Source organism: Schistocerca serialis, chromosome 7 (assembly GCF_023864345.2).
Source record: "Schistocerca serialis cubense isolate TAMUIC-IGC-003099 chromosome 7, iqSchSeri2.2, whole genome shotgun sequence".
NCBI lineage: Eukaryota > Metazoa > Arthropoda > Insecta > Orthoptera > Acrididae > Schistocerca > Schistocerca serialis.
The window spans coordinates 109756638-109776352 of record NC_064644.1 but is presented as its reverse complement, the minus strand read 5'-3'; positions in this window follow the sequence as shown (position 1 = coordinate 109776352).

The following is a 19715-nucleotide window of genomic DNA, read 5'->3' as shown; positions in this document are numbered from 1 at the left end:
AGCTTAGGTCCATGGCTTCGTGTGTGCTGTGCCACACTCGTACCGTACCATCAGCTCTTACCAACTGAAATCTGGACTCGTTTGACCAGGCCACGGTTTTCCAGTCGTCTAGGGCGCTACCGATATAGTCACGAGCCCAGGAGAGGCGCTGCAGGCGATGTCGTGCTGTTAGGAAAGGAACTCACGTAGGTCGTCTGCTGCCGTTGCCCATTATCGCAAAATTCGGCGCACTATCCTAACGAATTCGTTCGTCGTACGTCCCACATTGATTTCTGCGGTTATTTCACGCAGTGTTGCTTCTCTGTTATCACTGACAACTCTACGCAAACGCCGCTGCTCTCGGTCGTTAAGTGAAGACATAGACCACTGCGTTGTCCGTGGTGAGACGTAATGCCCAAAATCTGGTATTCGCAGCACACTCGTGACACTTGAGATCTCGCAATATAGCATTCCCAAACGATTTCCGAAATGGAATGTCTCATGTTTCTAGATCCAAGTACCATTCCGCGTTCAGAGTCTGTTAATCCTCATCGTGCGGCCATAATCTCGTCGGAAACCTTTCCGCATGACTCAACTGAATACAAATGACATCTCCGCCAAAGCACTGGCGTTTTATCTCTGGTTTACGCCATACCACCGCTATCTATATATGTGCAGAATGAGATTTTCACTCTGCAGCGGAGTGTGCGCTGATATGAAACTTCCTGGCAGATTAAAACCGTGTGCCCGACCGAGACTCGAACTCGGGACCTTTGCCTTTCGCGGGCAAGTGCTCTACCATCTGAGCTACCGAAGCACGACTCACGCCCGATACTCACAGCTTTACTTCTGCCAGTACCTCGTCTCCTACCTTCCAAACTTTACAGAAGCTCTCCTGCGAACCTTGCAGAGCTAGCACTCCTGAAAGAAAGGATATAGCGGAGACATGGCTTAGCCACAGCCTGGGGGATGTTTCCAGAATGAGATTTTCACTCTGCAGCGGAGTGTGCGCTGATACTGGCAGAAGTAAAGCTGTGAGTACCGGGCGTGAGTCGTGATTCGGTAGCTCAGATGGTAGAGCACTTGCCCGCGAAAGGCAAAGGTCCCGAGTTCGAGTCTCGGTTGGGCAAACAGTTTTAATCTGCCAGGAAATTTTATATATGTGCATATCGCTATACCACGACTTTTGTCACTTCAGTGTATGAGAAGAAGTGGATGGTTTGAGGGGCACTAAAATGGAATGGGGAGGGAGTGATATGGAAGGGAATCGTGAGGAGAGACTGCCTGGACTGTGTTGAGGAACAGTTCTACAAGGCATATTTCTGCCTTATTTGGGAGATGTTTGGTTTCTTGTTGCTAGATGCAGACACTCTTGTTGTACCAAGTGAGACAGAACAAAGAGCGTGTTTTATCTTTGTAGTGTTGTTTAGTTTGGCTTAGCATTGGTCGAAAATGAAACAATGTAAAAGGAATCCTGTTTTATAGCCTCGCCGTGTGACTCGGGCTGTCTGATCAGATCTTTCGTGTTTGGAAGCGTATCGCGCAAAAAGAAGAAAAAAAAGCTTGGACAAGAGGAGGGGAAGGGGATGGTGACAGGCGGGGTATCTGCCCCACACCCCCTGGAGCAGAATGTCTCCACAAACTGAGCTAGAATCCTGCCGCAAAGACAGACGTATCAGTTCAGTTTCAGGTTCAAGAAAAATATAACATGTAATGAGAACTTGCAGTGGCCTACTATCCTCGTATGAGCTCTTCTACTGAGACAAGTAGCTAAACTAAGCGCTGATGCATTGACGCTACGCCTTGTTATAGACATATTCATGGTCCAATAATCAAATTTATAGAGGAATTGCCGTAGAAAATAAGACAAGGAAATAACCACTGTAGTACACGTTCACACGAAACAGTGGAACTAGAAACAGGCAAAGCATACTTTGTCTGATTGAACATCAAACAGAACTAAAATCATTTGTGAAATTCTATCGAAATCACAGAGTGTAGAAGTGATCAGCTTATACCCAAACAAAGTGTGATGGGATGGTTACCCCCCCCCCCGAGGACATTCACAATAACTATGTCTGGAAATTATTAATTATTGTTAACGCTTCACCATAGCAATTGAAAAATGGCGTGATTCTAAAGGCAAGCTCTTCATGCACTACTAAGAACTGCTAATACAGTTAATGTCATGCTCTGTGCAATCACATGAGCACATATACTCCGTAACAGCAACACAGCAATCCTGGAACCAGCAACCAAAATCTACGTTTCAAAAGCTGAAAATCGTGCGTGCAACAGAGAGCGATTTTCTAGCACATTTTCCGCGTGCTAGTCACAGTACACACGACATGAGTCAAAATTCTAGTGTTCACAAAAACTATAAGAGTTCTCTGGACGACTTCCAGTAATGCAATTAATAACCTAATATGCAGGAGAAAATGACAAAACAGTGCACAGCACTTCGCTTTGAATAACAATGACCCGGTTGTGTAATCAGTTTAGAACTTGCAGTATCTCACGTCTAACTAGCAGAACGTGTTCGCAGTTCATTACAAAATCAGCACGCAAAATGATCGTAAAATAACTGTGCGAATACGAACATCACGCGAGACTGGAAACGTTGTCTGCTGAATAATATGTCAAATAATTAAAATGATTTGACCAAACGTTCAACTGCAGCCGCCAACTCCGTAGTGCAACAACGTGTCCCCTCAACGAGCCCGCAACATACGGTGTATTCAAACTCACTCACCAGTATGGGCAAATACCGCCCGCTGTCCTGACTGGCTGGAAGCGACTGGAACTCTGCAGAGGCAGAGGTTACAACTGCAGTCTCCAAGAGACACGCTGAATGAGTCCGCGCAACATATCGCTACTGATTACAGAATGTCCTTACCAAAGGTTTGCAAAGACTAATCTCGTGAGTTAAAGAAACGTACTGTAGCGGAATTGAAAGTGCCGTTTCAACACACAAATTTCAAACTGACTATTGGTAAATGTACCCAGAACTATACTTTGTGAAATATAAAATCTAAATAGTACTTCGCCATCCATGACGAATCTAATATCGGCTGCCATTCCCCTATCTCCTGTCCCCCTCCTTATGTAAGATCTCGGATGCACTCTTGAAAAAAGAGAATTATTTCATTGTGTGGTTCTACTGTTAAGTCGTGTTGATCACAGTAAACGAACGGACAGCTAAGCAACGGTAATTCCTCTACTGGAATCTTCTTCAAGACTCCACTGGTGTCCCTCGGTGGTTGGATGAACAAGCCTGACTGGGATTATTCTTCAGGATCCCACTGGGTCGCTGGGTCGCTGAACATGCTCGACGATTGTATCCCACGGCTGGGATATTCTTCAGGATTACACTGGATAGCTGGGTGGCTGAACATGCTCCGCGTTTGTCCCTTCGGCGTAGGTAATCTTCAGGATTCCACTCAGTCTCTGGATGGCTGAACATGCTCGACGTTTGTATCTCTTCGCTGGGATTTCATCAGGGTTCCACTGAACATACTGGAAGTTTGTTTCCCCCAGCTGGGATATTCTCTGGTGTTCCACTTGGTTCTTGAATGGCTGAATATGCTCAACATTTGTATCCCTCGGGCGGTATGTTCTTCACGATTCCACTGGGTCCCTGAATGGCTGAATATGCTCGACATGTGTGTCCCTCGACTGGGTCGCAGGGAGGCTGAATATGCTCGATGTTTGTGTACCTCACCTTAGCCATCCGGAAGCGCCATTGGAATCCTGACAAAGATTGCAGCAGAGGGATCGAAACGTCTAGCATTGAAGAAGTCTCACGAGTAATATGACGCGATGTAAAGGCTCAGAAAATTGTATCATTATTAACAACGGTTACGAAAGCCTTGACCAGATCCTTGGGTGGAGATCGCTGATTTTTGGCCGGCAGAAGCACAAAGTAGAGCAAAGCCTCGTTCCAAGTGGGCCCTGCCAGAGTGAGAGGACGGCCAGCGTGAGGGAGACGTCCCGTGAGCCGCTGGCGTCGCTGGAGCTGGAACTGTGAGCTTCACCTCCCTCGCAGGCGCCCCGCGAGTCCATTACTCATTCGCCGGTTTGTTCCGCGCCGAGCACGGTATTAGCGCCGCCTGGCCGCCCGCGCGCGAGAGACAGCGGCGTGGGCGGCGGAAGCACCGCCGGGACCCGTCTGCCGGCGCGGCCCGAGAACGCCCCTCGCCGGCCGTTCGGCCTTTCGCTTCCTCTCGTAGCCGTCACTAATGCGGCCGACACCGTCGAGCGTGTCAGTCGAGAATTAACGCGGCGACACTTTACGTTCTGACGTCGCCCTTTGTTTCAGATATTCAATTACAATAGTTCGGAGTTGAGACTTACATGGAAGTGAGATGTGAGTGACACACAATACAGCCGGGCAGTGAATAGAAACTTTTGAAATACGGTGTTACATAAAAGTACTGAAGATTAGATGAGTAGGTGCTGAGGTGATTTGAGAAGAAAGGAGCTGTACGCACAGCTTGACTAAAAGAAGGCATACACTGAGGTGGCAAAAGTCATGGGGCACCTCCCAAAATCGTGTCTGGCCTCCTTTTGCCCGGAGTAGTGCAGAAACTCCACATGGCACGGACTCAAGAAGTCGTCGGAAGTCCCCTGCAGAAATATTGAGACATGCTGTCTATACAGGCGCCCATAATGGCGAAAGTGTTGCCGGTGCAAGGTTTTGTGCACCATCTGACGTCTCCATTATGCCCCATAAATGTTCGATGGGATTCGTGTCGGGCGATCTGGTTGGCCCACCATTCGCTCGAATTGTCCAGATCGTTCTTCAAACCAACTGCAAACAACTGTGGCCCCGTGACATCCATTGTCGTCCGTAAAAATTTCACCGTTCTTTGCTAACATGAAGTCCATAAATGGCTGCAAATGGTCTCCAAGTAGTGAGACCTAGAGACTTATTCGCTGAAAGATACCCTAAACTTACTCACCCTACACGTCTTATATTTAAATATGTGTATGATAAATTGAAAACAACTGGATCTTTAACGCATCGGAAATATATCCGGCAAAGGAAAGTTACTACAGAGGAAACGGAAATTGGTACTCTTGCCACTATGTTTCGAGATCCTTGTGTTAGTTCGCGTCAAATCGCAAGGGAATCTGGCACGAGCCAGAGTAGTATTGTTCGTGTTCCGCATCCCCATAAATGTCATCCTTACCATATCAGCCACCACCAAGAATTAACTGGTACGGATTCTATGTGTCGCAATTGAAATTGGCCGATGGGCTCAACTTCATATTCAGAGGGATGAAACATTTATTAATTTGATTTTATTTACTGACGAGGTTACATTCGCAAACGATAGAAACGTTAATTTGCATAACATGCATTATTGGGCAACTGAAAATCCATCTTGGCTGCGGCAAGTTGCACACCAAAAACCATGGTCGGTGAATGTATGGTGTGGGATTCTGGAGGACAGAATTATAGGCCCCTATTTCATCTAAGGAGATCTTAATGGTAGGAAGTGCACCACATTCCTGCAAGAAACATTAGGTCTGTTATTGGAAGAAATACCTTTAGGGACAAGGAACAGAACGTGGTATCTACACGATGGGTGTCCGGCACACTTTTAGTTGATGGCTGGAAATGAGTTGTAGAGATAATTTCCAAATCGTGGATTGGACGCGGGGGTGATGTGTCGGGGCCGGCTCGTTCGCCAGACTTGACGCCTCTGGATTTTTTCTTGCGGGGATTCGTAAAAGACATTGCTTATAAAGACGTACCACCTACACCTGAAGATATGCCAGACAGAACTGTCAGAGCATGTGCTTCGATAAGTGCCGAAGTGATACGGAATACCACTCACTCCATAAGAAGAAGGTTGCAGCACTGCATTGAAACCAATGGTCATCACTTCGAACACCTTCTGTAAATGGACGTTCATGCCACCTTTTTGACGTTCGTTGACCTTCAAAGACCTCACTGTTACGCATGATTGGATTCGTCTCGATAGCTGCTATCAGAAAATAAGTACCAAACTATAGCATCCCATAAAAAAGTTTACCTTCATATCTCTGACGAGACCCCACCTAGCAACAAAAAACCAACGTCATATTATGGCCCCCGTTGTCCCACGCAACATTTGTCCCACAAACTTTTCAGCTTCTATCACACTTTCGGAGTTATTCCAGGTGGCAATAGTTAGTGACTCACCGTGTATAACTTTATACATCATAGGTATAAAAAATATATAGCTTGCGTTCGTACGAACGTTTATTAAAGCATCGTGTAAATATCTAAAGTAAATATGTGAAGAATTTTTCGAGGTTTCTGCTAATAACGTTCCCCTGTTATATGCTGTGTATATATTTATATACTATATACACAAAAAAAGTGTAGCCTATGGCAGTCCCAATGTTTATCTGAGTATCGCGTAAAAATTTAAAGAAAACCGGGGTAGAATTGTTCGAGTTTTTTGGTAACAACATCAAATTGGGACTGGCCTTTATAAGTAGTGCAGATTTCACTGGCAGCTTTCATTTACACCTACACTGCCTATACTTCTGCAATAAGCAAACACTTTCAACACAACTTGCCAAATGAGTACCACACAAGGCGACACAAGGCTGTGTTTCCTATCTTTTAGTCACAGTGAACTAACCTCCAATGCCGAGCAGCATGTTCGGAGGTTCAAATGGCTCTGAGCACTATGGGACTTACCATCTGAGGTTATCAGTGCCCTGGAACTTATAACTACTTAAACCTAACTAACCTGACGACATCACACACATCCATTCCCGAGGCAGGATTCCAACCCACGACCGTAGCGGTCGCGCTGTTCCAGACTGTAGCGCTTAGAACCGCTCGGCCACCAAGGCCGGCCATGTTCGGAGGGCAGTATGTAAATTTGTGCTCATCACATGTGAAGATGAGCCTGAAACTGCTCATAAGCATGAAGATAAAGTAATATTTCATTTGTGGCGTGCCACAGCTTGAAACAGATTTACAGCATTTGGCTTTATAATCTGAAAAAATGAAAGTTTCATCAAACGAGCCTGCAAAGCCAGTGTCGCTAACGCACGCCCGTGCTCTGGCGCTCGGATCAGATGTAAAGCTGTTCGAATCCTGGTGATGGAAAACTTCCACTGCGTTTGGCCGGCAAGGGAGGGAAAGACGGTGGTGTTAGGGTCCTCATCATCAGTTTTTGTGCTAATATGCTGGTTGAACTCCAAACAACTCCGCAGTTTCTCATAAAATGAGGGCATGCGACACTGTTGATGGGGACGTCAAGAGTGGTGGTCCCCTTGGTGCTATTTGAGGGTGGTAGACTACGTGCCGACGCAGGGCTTCAGCCACTCCCTTCTCTCATCATGATCATCACCATCATAAACGAAAAACGTAACACTACACTGTGCAAGAGCTCACCACAGTCATCCTCACGAAACAGATACATAGCTGACCCGGTGTCCGCAGCTCGTGGTCTTGCGGTAGCGTTCTCGCTTCCCGCGCGCGGGGTCCCGGGTTCGATTCCCGGTGGGTCAGGGATTTTCTCTGTCTCGAGATGAATGGGTGTTGTGTGTCTTTCATCCTCATTCACTCGCAAGTCGCTGTAGTGGCGTTAAAGAACTTGTGGAGCGGCGGCCGAACCGCCCCGCGAGGGGTCTCCCGGCCACCAATGCCATACGCTCATTATTATTCATTTATCTGACCCTTCGTAGCGGGCAGGAGGGAGACAGTGAAAAACCACTTAGAATGGTGATACAAGATTTCTGCATTCATTCCCCTACGCTCACTGCCTGAATATGTGAGTAGTCTGACTTCGAAGCTTTATTACAGTGCTCGAATCTTCAATGTAAACAGAACGCTTGTTAAGTTAGAGACTACTCTGGCTTGGACTAGGAATGAACTGATATGCTAGACGTATTTCTCGACAAAAAGATTTAACTTTGACATGAATTTGTTAACAGAATTACGCCTTGAAGTTGAAACGATTTTAGGTGGACCTGTGATTATGCACAACAAACTTCCTGTGCTCTGTTTGTCCTGGATCCTGTAGACTCGTACAGCTGCTAACTTAGCTGGTACGCTGGTAAAGAATACATTTATCTTTCCTTAGGTTAGTTAGGTTTAAGTAGTTCTAAATCCTAGGGGACTGATGACTACAGATGTTAAGTCCCATAGTGCTCAGAGCCATTTCAACCATTTTATCTTTCCGTCCGCTGCGTGCGTAGGTTTAGCTGTCGTAAATTTGTAATTACAAGTTCCGAGAACTATGAGAGGAGTTGAAGAAATTCCTAAAAAATCTTGTGTAATCATGTCCATTATAATTATCCGGGCTGTTATGCCGTGGTCGGTTGATGAATTCTGTGTCAATTCCTGAACCGACAGCGGCATAACAGCCCGGATAATTATAATGGACATGATATTTCCGACCGTGAAAGTCTACAAATCTTGTGTAAGTCATTACTATTTTAAGCCAAATTATCAGCATCACTTGGACTGCTACTTACAGAAAAATCATGTATAGAGAGACGGCCTGAATCTGAAGGCACACGATGTTCGACCACGTGTGACGACGAACAAACCACATTATATCATACACGTATCATGTTTACAAAAGTATTGAAAAAATACATTGATGGTTAGTTTAAGATATTATAAAAATACCGAGTAGCTCTGAATTATTAGTCGACCATCAAACGAGTTGTGATTGACGTACACGACTCGCGAGCGCTATCTGATTGCAGTTTTGCAACCACGATACGACCAAATTATGGTTTCTGCTGTAATCGATAATTAACACAAAGAACAGGTATAGTTACGGAAGATGCAGAACTCGATACGTATATACAGTGAAGCGAATGTACTGAAACTTTAATGACTTCCCGTTTGTCTCGCGTCCCGTCAACGGAAGTTGACGTCACGTTTCTCGACCCATCTCTCCAAAGAAAACAAAAGTGTAACGCACCCATGGCTCTGGTTCAAAGACTTTCCAGTCTCAGATGTACCGATAGTACAATCACATTTTAACTGCTGAAGCAGTAAGAACAGAATAGAGAAGGACACTTTTCAAGCTATTTGAGTCATATTTCATTTAACATACAATCACGATGTTCGACAATACCCATAATGAATTAAAATAATCTAATTTCCTCTATCACCTGTCTTTCAAGCCCATATATAGCGTAAGCCGCTTTGTATTTTATACTTGTACCTCACTCGACGGAACTGAAAAAATAACAAACAGATAAAATATAAAATCTTTAAATAACCTGTTTTCAGTACACGTGTTTCCTCCGAAAATGATTTCTTTTCTTTTGATCCACTATTGTCTCTTATATGTTATCGTCTGAACTAAGAGAACTCTTTTCTATTTGTTAATTGTTCTCTGGTGGCACTGGTTACACCCATTCCATGTCGTACTCCTCTGCCGACTTCAGTATGCGATAGGAGTAATAGTTTAGGACTGCGAGACAGGGTCGTGCTATTGTTGGACACGGGGTATCCTGAAGTGAAAACATTTGCATTGCCAGGATTTGGGACAAGGGATGTCGTACAGTTCTTAATCATCAGTTTTTGTGGTGATGTCCTGGGTTGATACCAAGTCTCTTAGCAGAAAATGGCTCTGAGCACTATGGGACTTAACTGCTGAGGTCATCAGTCCCCTAGAACTTAGAACTACTCAAACCTAACTAACCTAAGGATATCACACACATCCATGCCCGAGGCAGGATTCGAACCTGCGACCGTAGCGTCACGCGGTTCCAGACTGTAGCGCCAAGAACCGCTCGGCCACTCCGGCCGGCCTCTTAGCAGAGTCTGTAGCAATGAGAACACGTGTCAGTTTGATTGTAATCCGTTCGTCGAATGGGTTATTTAAGTTTTGAAAGCTATGAATTTTTACATCTAGAGTTCACATAATAGTATTGACAAAGTGGAAGAAATGGAGTATAAAAGTATGAATGTTTGCCAACTATTTGGAAATGATTCGGAAGTGTGGCGAGAATTTCAAAATCAACATGGAAACGAGTACTGTTCCACATTCAACTGCATGAATGACACTTTGAACCCTTTCTTTATGCCGGCCGAAGTGGCCGTGCGGTTACAGGCGCTGCAGTCTGGAACCGCAAGACCGCTACGGTCGCAGGTTCGAATCCTGCCTCGGGCATGGATGTTTGTGATGTCCTTAGGTTAGTTAGGTTTAACTAGTTCTAAGTTCTAGGGGACTAATGACCTCAGCAGTTGAGTCCCATAGTGCTCAGAGCCATTTGAACCAGCCCTTTCTTTAACAGGCACAGGTCTATGGAAATAGTAGACCGTATAAAGTGCCCTGCGGATGTGACATGTAACAGTAACATACCAAAGTAAGATTGCGTTAATTTTGTAGTAAACCAGTTCTACTTTTATTAAAGCACCGAAGACTTTTCTTATTCGCACCCGATTTCCTAGTTAGGACGCAGTTCAAAAACGATTTGGTCATCAGTGGCTGGAAACTGTAAATTCTCAAACGGTCGTTTCTGACCCATGGTTAGTTAACGTTTATGCTTCTAGTATCTTGTACTCATCCCCGCCCGATTGGCCGTGTGGTCTCACGCACGGCTTTCCGGAGCGGGAAGGAGCACCTGGTCCCCAGCACGAATCCACCCGGCGGATTTGTGTCGAGGTTCGGTGGACCAGCCAGTCTGTGGATGGTTTTTAGGCGGTTTTCCATCTGCTTCGGAAAATGCGGGCTGCTTCCCCTTATTCCGCCTCAGCTACACTATGTCGGCGATTGCTGCGCAAACAACTTCTCCACGTACGCGTACACCACCATTACTCTACCACGCAAACATAGGGGTTACACTCGTCTGGTGTGAGACGTTCCCTCGGGGGTCCACCGGGGGCCGAACCGCACAATAACCCTGGGTTCAGTGTGGGGTGGCGGAGGGGTGAAGTGGACTGCGATAGTCGTCGTGGGGTTGCGGACCACTGCGGCTGCGGCGGGGACGGAACCTCTCCGTCGTTTCTAGGTCCCCGGTTAACATAACATACCATACCATAACATAACATAAAATCGTGTACTTTAAATTGTGTAGTTTGCGTCATTAACTATTATACGCCTGCGTATCTTGAACAGATCTGAGGAATCAAGGAATCCTGCGGCAATTCTGTCCTTTTTTCTTCTTTCATTATTATAATCAAAGTTTACTGGAAGTGCCTCCCACGAAACATGGATTAGGATGGAGTGGCTGGCGCGCCATAACGATACAGCTAGTCAGTCATACCGTAGTTCAACCCTCATGGGAGGGCTGTCTATGGAGAGGCCGGACGAACACACGGTTCCGAAAGATGGGTGACAACCCTGTCAGTAGTTTCAGTAGCAATTGCCTGCATGGATGAGTAATCTGACCTTGTAACATTACCCATCATGGTTTTCCTAAGTTGGCATTACGAACAGTTGAAGTGAAGAGAAGCTCCAGCCGTTGCAATTCCCGAGAACATGCAGCTGTACCGTAAGATTTGGTGATAGCATCCTCTTGGGTAAAATATTTGGGAGGTAAACTTGTCACCCGATTGGATTTCCGGCCAATAACTACCCAGAAGCCTGCCGGGGTGGCCGAGCGGTTCTAGGCGCTACAGTCTGGAACCGCGAGACCGCTACGGTCGCAGGTTCGAATCCTGCTTCGGCCATGGATGTGTGTGCTATCCTTAGGTTAGTTAGGTTTAAGTAGTTCTAAGTTCCAGGGGACTGATGACCTCAGAAGTTAAGTCCCATAGTGGAAAGAACCATTTGAACCATTTGAACTACCCAGAAAAATGTTATCATCAGTAACGGCCAAACCAATCATCGGGCAACACCATGAAAATGTCATCCACCTGTCGACGGGCATAAAATTTGATATCGCAATAATGTAAACAAAACTTCAAAGTACGGCAGCAGCGACAGCAGCGTGAAGCCGGGAACTCGGGGCTCCATTGCGTATCAGGCTCACGTAATTAGTGGTTAGTAGCGCGGGCGACGGCTACACCAGCCCGCCGCTGACACGGGTTAGCGGACGGGCCTAGTGCCATCACGAGCCAATTACACGGCGCGGTGGGACGCCAGCGACAGATGGCGTCGTCCGCGGGCGACAGAACAATCCACACAGGTGGGACCTGGTTGGCCACGCGATGCTATCAGGCGTGAGGCGTGTCTGTCTGTCCACAGCGCGGGGCTGTCGGGCAGCTGCCCGCGGCACGTGGCGGCCAAGGGTCAGCGAGCGTCAACAGGGCCGCCTGCGTGACGCAGCATAATGGCCGCCCCTCCCTCTCTCTCTCTCTCTCTCTCTCTCTCTCTCTCTCTCTGTCTCCCTCTCCCTCACTTCCACTCGTACCACACGGCTAAACGCCGAGCGACGCGGCGCAGTGCTGAAGACACTGCTCTCCCGCTGGGAAGGAGTGGATTTCAAATCCCAGTCTGACCATCCTTATTCATCCAGTCGTCGGTTTCAGTACAGAACGCCTGGGGAGCGCACAAGGTAGACATCTCTCCTGCTCACCCCTTCAAAAAAGTTTTGGCTCTGAAGCTATACACTCAGATACGTGATGATATAAGTTTCAACTAATTTGAATATTTTCTGACATTTGTAAATCACATGCTACATCCAGGCTGAAACACGTAAGTTGGACGTCCCAAATATTTCGTAATATAAATAAGCAGGGTGATTCAGATGCCCCTACCGCTGGCGTTTTATGCAACCCCATTGTTATAGCTGGTTTTCATAAACCACGAGCGAGATTTTCGTATTGTCTCCCTCACTATCTGCAAACTATTAGTCCTATAGAAAAAATGAACAGGATCTTTGTGTAGGAAATTTAATTTACTTTAATTCTGTACTGAGGTACGTTTTCGCTAGAAGCTACTATTCTTGAGTTATTTCGTAGTAATTGACGGAAAGTCATCGAGTAAAACGGAAGTGATTTCTGTCGTTCCCCAAGGTAGTGTTATAGGCCCTTTGCTGTTCCTTGTCTATATAAACGATTTTGGAGACAATCTGGGCAGCTGTCTTCGGTTGTTTGCAGATGACGCTGTCGTTTATCGACTAATAAAGTCATCAGAGGATCAAAACAAACCGCAAAACGATTTAGAAATGATATCTGAGTGGTGCAAAAAATGGCAGTTGACCCTAAATAACGAAAAGTGTGAGGTCGTCGACTTGCGTGCTAAAAGGAACCCGTTAAACTTCGGTTACACGATAAATCTGTCTAATCTAAAAACCGTAAATTCAACTAAATACCTAGGAATTACGATTACGAACAACTTAATTGGAAGGAACTCATAGAAAATGTTGTGGGAATGGTTAAACAAAGACTCCGTTTTATTGGCAACACACTTACAAATCTAACAGACCTACTAAGGAGACTGCCTACACGCTACTCTTGTCCGTCCTCTTTTAGAATACTGCTGCGCGGTGTGGGATCCTTACCAGATAGGACTGACGCAGTACATCGAAAAAGTTCAAAGAAAGACAGCACGTTTTGTATTATCGTGAAATATGGGAGAGAGTGTCAAAGAAATGATAAAGGATTTGGGCTGGAAATCGTTAAAAGAAAGGCGTTTTTCGTCGCGACGGGATCTTCTCACGAAATTCCAATCACCAACTTTCTCCTCCGAATGCGAAAATATTTTGTTGACACCGAACTACATAGGTAGGAACGATCACCACGATAAAATAAGGGAAATCAGAGCTCGTACGGAAAGATAGAGGTGTTTATTGTTTCCGCGCGCTATACGAAATTGGAATAACAAGATTGTGAAGGTGGTTCAATGAACCCTCTGCCAGGCACCTGAATGTGATTTTCAGAGTATCCATGTAGATGTAGATGTAGATTCAAGAAAAATGAATCCCCCACTCCCACTCTTTGCCCCCACTGGTCAGGATTTCTAGTATGATGTTCATGGAGCCGGCCAGGGTGGCCGAGCGGTTCTAGGCGTTACAGTCTGGAACCGCGCGACCGTTACGGTCGCAGGTTCGAATCCTGCCTCGGGCATGGATGTGTGTGATGTCCTTAGGTTAGTTAGGTTTAAGTAGTTCTAAGTTCTAGGGGACTGATGACCTTAGAAGTTAAGTCCCATAGTGCTCAGAGCCATTTGAACCATTTGTCCATGGATCTCCCTCCTACCACTGCACAAATATTTGCGGCTGCTTGAACTATTTCCCACATTCTACCTTCTTTGGTCTTCAAAAATGGTTCAAATGGCTCTGAGCACTATGGGACTCAACTGCTGAGGTCATTAGTCCCCTAGAACTTAGAACTAGTTAAACCTAACTAACCTAAGGACATCACAAACATCCATGCCCGAGGCAGGATTCGAACCTGCGACCGTAGCGGTCTTGCGGTTCCAGACTGCAGCGCCTTTAACCGCACGGCCACTTCGGCCGGCCTTTGGTCTTCATTGACTGGCTTAATTGCGCACTGGCTCAGTCGAGCACTTATAAATTGTAAAATTGACATTTGTGTAAATTTTACCTATCATTTTGTGAATTTTAACAGCATAAAATAAACAATTTTTTTTCTGTATTCGTCAGATTTTCTGGTCACGCAGCGACTGTACTTCAAAGGGCTGAGGTGGATCGAATTTTCAACGTAATTAGTTCTAGCATAACGTTTTTCTTTCATTATCCTCACTGGCATGTTAACGAAGTAGCCGACTATGCTTGTGTCGTAAAAGCCCAATCAAATCAATAGAGACCAAGAAAGGTTGAACACCGGGAAAAGTTCGTGTTGTCGGAAAATTTTGTGCAGAGGTAGGAGAGAGTGCGACGAACAACATACTAGAAATCTTGATTGCTGAAGGATGAGTGTGGAGCGGAGGTGCGGCTGAAGCTCACTTTTGTATGTTGTATGCCTCCAGTGAAAACGTATCTCAGTACAACATTTAAGTACATTATTTCCTACAAAAATCTGCCGCTTATTTTAGCCGTAAGACTAACACTTTGCTCCTAGCGCGAGAAATATGGCAGTCTCACACGTCGTTTAAGGCGGCCAGCACTAACATTGCGGGTTGCATAAAACGACACTGGTAGGGGCACATGACTTACCCTACATAGCCAGCAATATTTTGCTTTGTAAAATAATGAGAAGACGGTGCAGAAACTCCGTTGAATTCCACGGCTTGAACTTTGCAAGGTCGCAACAAGAAATATTTAATGTTTGCCACAGGATTTTTTAAATATTGTTTTGACACTTGCATTTGCACGAAATCTTTGGCGATTGGCCGTCATTCAGAAACGTAAATGATGTCCTGTAGAAATATTACTCGTAAACTGTTCAAGGCATTGAAACAAACTTCCTGGCATATTATCTTGTATCTTCTTTACCTACCAAGATAATGAAGCAACTGTTTTCTACGGAATAATGTACCTTTTGATAACTTTAGAAGGTTCTTGAAAGGAGTAGTTCACGTATAACAGTTGTTATGGGCTGAGGTAAAAATTTTCTCAAAAACAGATAGGAAATTTTCCAAATATAAGTAACAAGGTAAACAGCGCAAAGTACAAACACCTTCCGTGAACAGGGCTTGGTCCTATGTAAAAAACGGTGCTCTCTAGTGATCATAGTTCTACGTCTTCTACTTCCATTTTAGTGCCTTTTCCTTTGTGGACTGTGAGCTTCAGTAACGAAGAAGATATTCTCTCATTTTACGTTGACTATGGTAGGAATTCCATAGAGTCCCTCACACTATACGATGAAAGACAATGAGTTAATAATCAGTGACAGTTATCTCAACACATGATGACGATTAACGCAGATGTTTTTTTCGGAAATTTCACAGCAAACTTTAAGAAACGTAATATCACTGAACTCTTCTCTCCAAGAGGTTTGAATACCGTTAAGGAAGCTATATCGTTAACATGAAAAAGTGGCAGTTTCGATGCTACGTTAGATAAATGCGAGCAATGTGGTGCAGTTGTGAGACACTCGACATTCATTCGGGAGGACAGCATGTAACACTAATATCTATGTTCTCTGTACTTATCTAACAGAATTTCTTTGTCTCCTTTTACTTGATGTGATATCTGTATACCCATGCTATTTGGTATAACATCTATGTAAATGTTTTATTCATATTTACGTCCATTTGCCGGCCGAAGTGGCCGTGCGGTTAAAGGCGCTGCAGTCTGGAACCGCTAGACCGCTACGGTCGCAGGTTCGAATCCTGCCTCGGGCATGGATGTTTGTGATGTCCTTAGGTTAGTTAGGTTTAACTAGTTCTAAGTTCTAGGGGACTAATGACCTCAGCAGTTGAGTCCCATAGTGCTCAGAGCCATTTGAACCATTTTTTACGTCCATATATGTCAATGTAATTAAAAGTAATGTTCTGTAAAATAATGGAAATGCGAATAGAAAAGTTCCTTTGTGACAAGACTTGGTTTGTGGCTAGCATACAAAGTGTTCGCATCTTGGGTGCTGAACGAGACAATAAGAGCAGTAAGCCGGCCGAAGTGGCCGTGCGGTTAAAGGCGCTGCAGTCTGGCACCGCAAGACCGCTACGGTCGCAGGTTCGAATCCTGCCTCGGGCATGGATGTTTGTGATGTCCTTAGGTTAGTTAAGTTTAACTAGTTCTAAGTTCTAGGGGACTAATGACCTCAGCAGTTGAGTCCCCTAGTGCTCAGAGCCATTTGAACCAATAAGAGCAGTAAGATTGTTTAATATGGCCTCGGATGAGGAAGAATTTGGGGCATTATTAATGGAATATATCGGTTAGCTCGGTGCTATGAAAAACTTACCCTAAAAAGGAAGTTTTCTCAGCTAGTTATACAGCAAGAGCCATGGATACTGTTGCCACCTTTTTTTTATCAGCCACACGAAATTGTCAAAATCTCCTCAAAGAATCGGTTGAGTACTGTGTAATTGCATGGACCTTTTACGTGTTTTATTATCCAATAATTAGTTTGTGTTCTATGGACTTTGTGTTGAGGAACCATATTTTATCCTCAGTCATTTACCTAGACAGCGTCCTATTCAAAGTGCTGCTGTGTTTCCGAGTAAAAGTGTCACTAAGGGCCAGTTGTTCACAAAATGTTTCAGTACTCTTTCTGCGTTATTCATGACAAACCAACGGTATATTGATAGCTAAAGTGTACTATTGTCTGCTGTCCTATACGCGAAAAGTAGGATTTCAGTGTCAAGTAAAGTAAATACCAGTAGCTAAGTTTCTTTATGAACAGTGCTAGTACTTGGTACAAACTGGCGTAATTACTCTGGCAGCCGTTTCCTTTTGCGTGATTGCAGTTTACTCTATTGCTAATAGAGCCTTGGTTCGATTCCCGTTTGTTCTGCTATTACTTCTTTCAGATAACTTTAGAGAAACGAAAAATAGTTCGATATCCTAACCATTAGTACACAGTCATGGTCAAATTTAATTCCATTCATAGGAATAACATTATCGGTGTATTGCTAATTTAATAGTGGCCGGTAGTATTATAAGCACTTCAGATCCTCGTATAGACATGGAAATTTGCGTTTTTTATAGTTTCTCTAAATCACTGAAGGTAAATAATTACCGGAAGGCCAGTATTTCGACCCATTCTTCTCCAGTGCTAGTGTTCTCTGTCGCTAATTACCCTGTCGTCGACGGGCCGCTAAATCCTGATCTGTCGTTCTTCCTTTCTTCCTCCGGCAGATAAAAATGTATACAGATGTTATCTACACAGGAAATTACTTGCCGCTTTGCGTTCTAACATTTGCCAAAAATTTTGTTTCAGAACCTCGATCCATTTATGAAATATTTGCGGCTTCACCGTCAGTTCGAAATGTTTCGAGACTGAACGAATAAAAAATACATAAAAATGTAGATGGTGGTTTTACTGCTTCATGTGTTCCACACAGTGTCCCCAAATTGAGTACAACACGCAGAACGTTCATAAGACATGTGAAAACTTATCTTCTTAGAGATGTTATTCAACTCTCGCGTAACATTCGCATATGCTTCGGTCTTGGCGAAACATCGGACACCCATTCTGCACTTTGTCCCTTTCTGGTAATTTCTTATTAATAACACCAAGTCCCGTCGCCCAAGACAACTCTTCCAGAAAAAGATTATCCGTGTGTTGCATTTCAGTCAAGTCGCGACAGGTGTTCACAAGTCGTTCTTGTTCGAAAGTCAAAATGGTTCATATGGCTCTGAGCACTATGGGACTTAACATCTGAGGTCATCAGTCCCCTAGAACATAGAACTACTTAAACCTAACTAACCTAAGGACCTCACACACATCCATGCCCGAGGCAGATTTCGAATCTGCGACCGTAGGAGTCACGCGGTTCCGGACTGAAGCGCCTAGAACCGCTCGCCCACCGCGTCCGGCTCGAAAGTCGAGGTCTGCGGAACAAGCTTGGCACACACCTTTCTCTTCTTCAAAACATTTTGGAGAATGTGTTGAATAATTTAGAGCTGCTGGTCCGAAGCTATTTCTGACACAACAACGTGGACACTTAAGGCCGCACGCCGCTACTTAACGCTGCCTGCTCACAACTGGCTGGTCGAATACGCACCGGTTGTTTACCGCTGTCAGTTAAGCTCCCACCCTAGTTACTGTGCTGGCGCCGCCAGGAATGAAATCAGTTTCTGACATTTTTGGACGAACGGTGTTAATTTGTCAGATTGTGATTCGTTGGACGTATAAAAGAAAAAAAATACCATGCCTATGAACAAATCTCACCAGCATTTGATAGTGAGGTACAGACATTGCAACCCATCACTTGCTTGAGTCATAAATACATATCTGAGTGATGTTAAATATAATTATCTTTACATAAAGAAAAGTATTATCTTCTCAGTAACCTTCAAATCGTCTGCTACACTCTTAATTTTTATACATGAATTAGTGTATTTACTCTTGGCACTTTCGTTACCCTATGCCTGTGGTCACTTTCAGAACTCAAATTAATAATCATATTAAGTAATTTAAAAAGACTGAACCTTAAATAGCTGGTGTACCCATGTACCACCACATTAAAATAAAGCCAGTAAATAGTTGAGGGAGTGTGAAGGGGAACAGTGGCGTATTTAAGTTGACAAAATAATGTCAAATTTTATTGATCCTTTTGTAAGTACAACTAGCTAATAAATCTAACACAAAAAAGATAAACACAACTGAGGAAAGAAATGGTGTTCGACTGGCACAGCACGCGATGGGATGGAAGCTATACAAATTCCCCCCTGAATTAATCCCTTTTACAACGCTCTCTGACTCGGTTTACATGAACCCACTGGGAGGTCCAACTCTGTTCAAATGGAATCAACTACGACCAAATATGCCACACACCATAGTTCACGAAGAACGGGGAGCTGGGAATATCATTTAACAACCCTACGCCGGTGCAGCAGTATTTTACCCTTTCACTTTGATTCAGGCGGCAGCAGAAAACTGCGCGCTGTGGGTGACGAGTGGTGCGCTGCCACAGGTCTATGTTCTGACACGTCCACAAAAATATACGAACTACGCGGCCTGGCGGCCTGATTATCAGAATGCGGGAAGCTTCCCTATCAGAGCCCTGAAATCCCGGTAGAGGTGCACCCATTCGCTGGTCTGGCCAACCAAATTTACTGACAGCCACTACGGTGCGTGCTGGAATTGTCAAACGTCAGACGGCCGACTCACGAGGAATAAGTTCGCCCACGTACCAGACTATATGTCCGAGATGATATGCAGTTCCACAGTCGGTGCAGTTCGAAACTGCCACTGGCTCCTAGCCCGACACAAGATACAGACCACACGTGTCTCCCACTAGGGG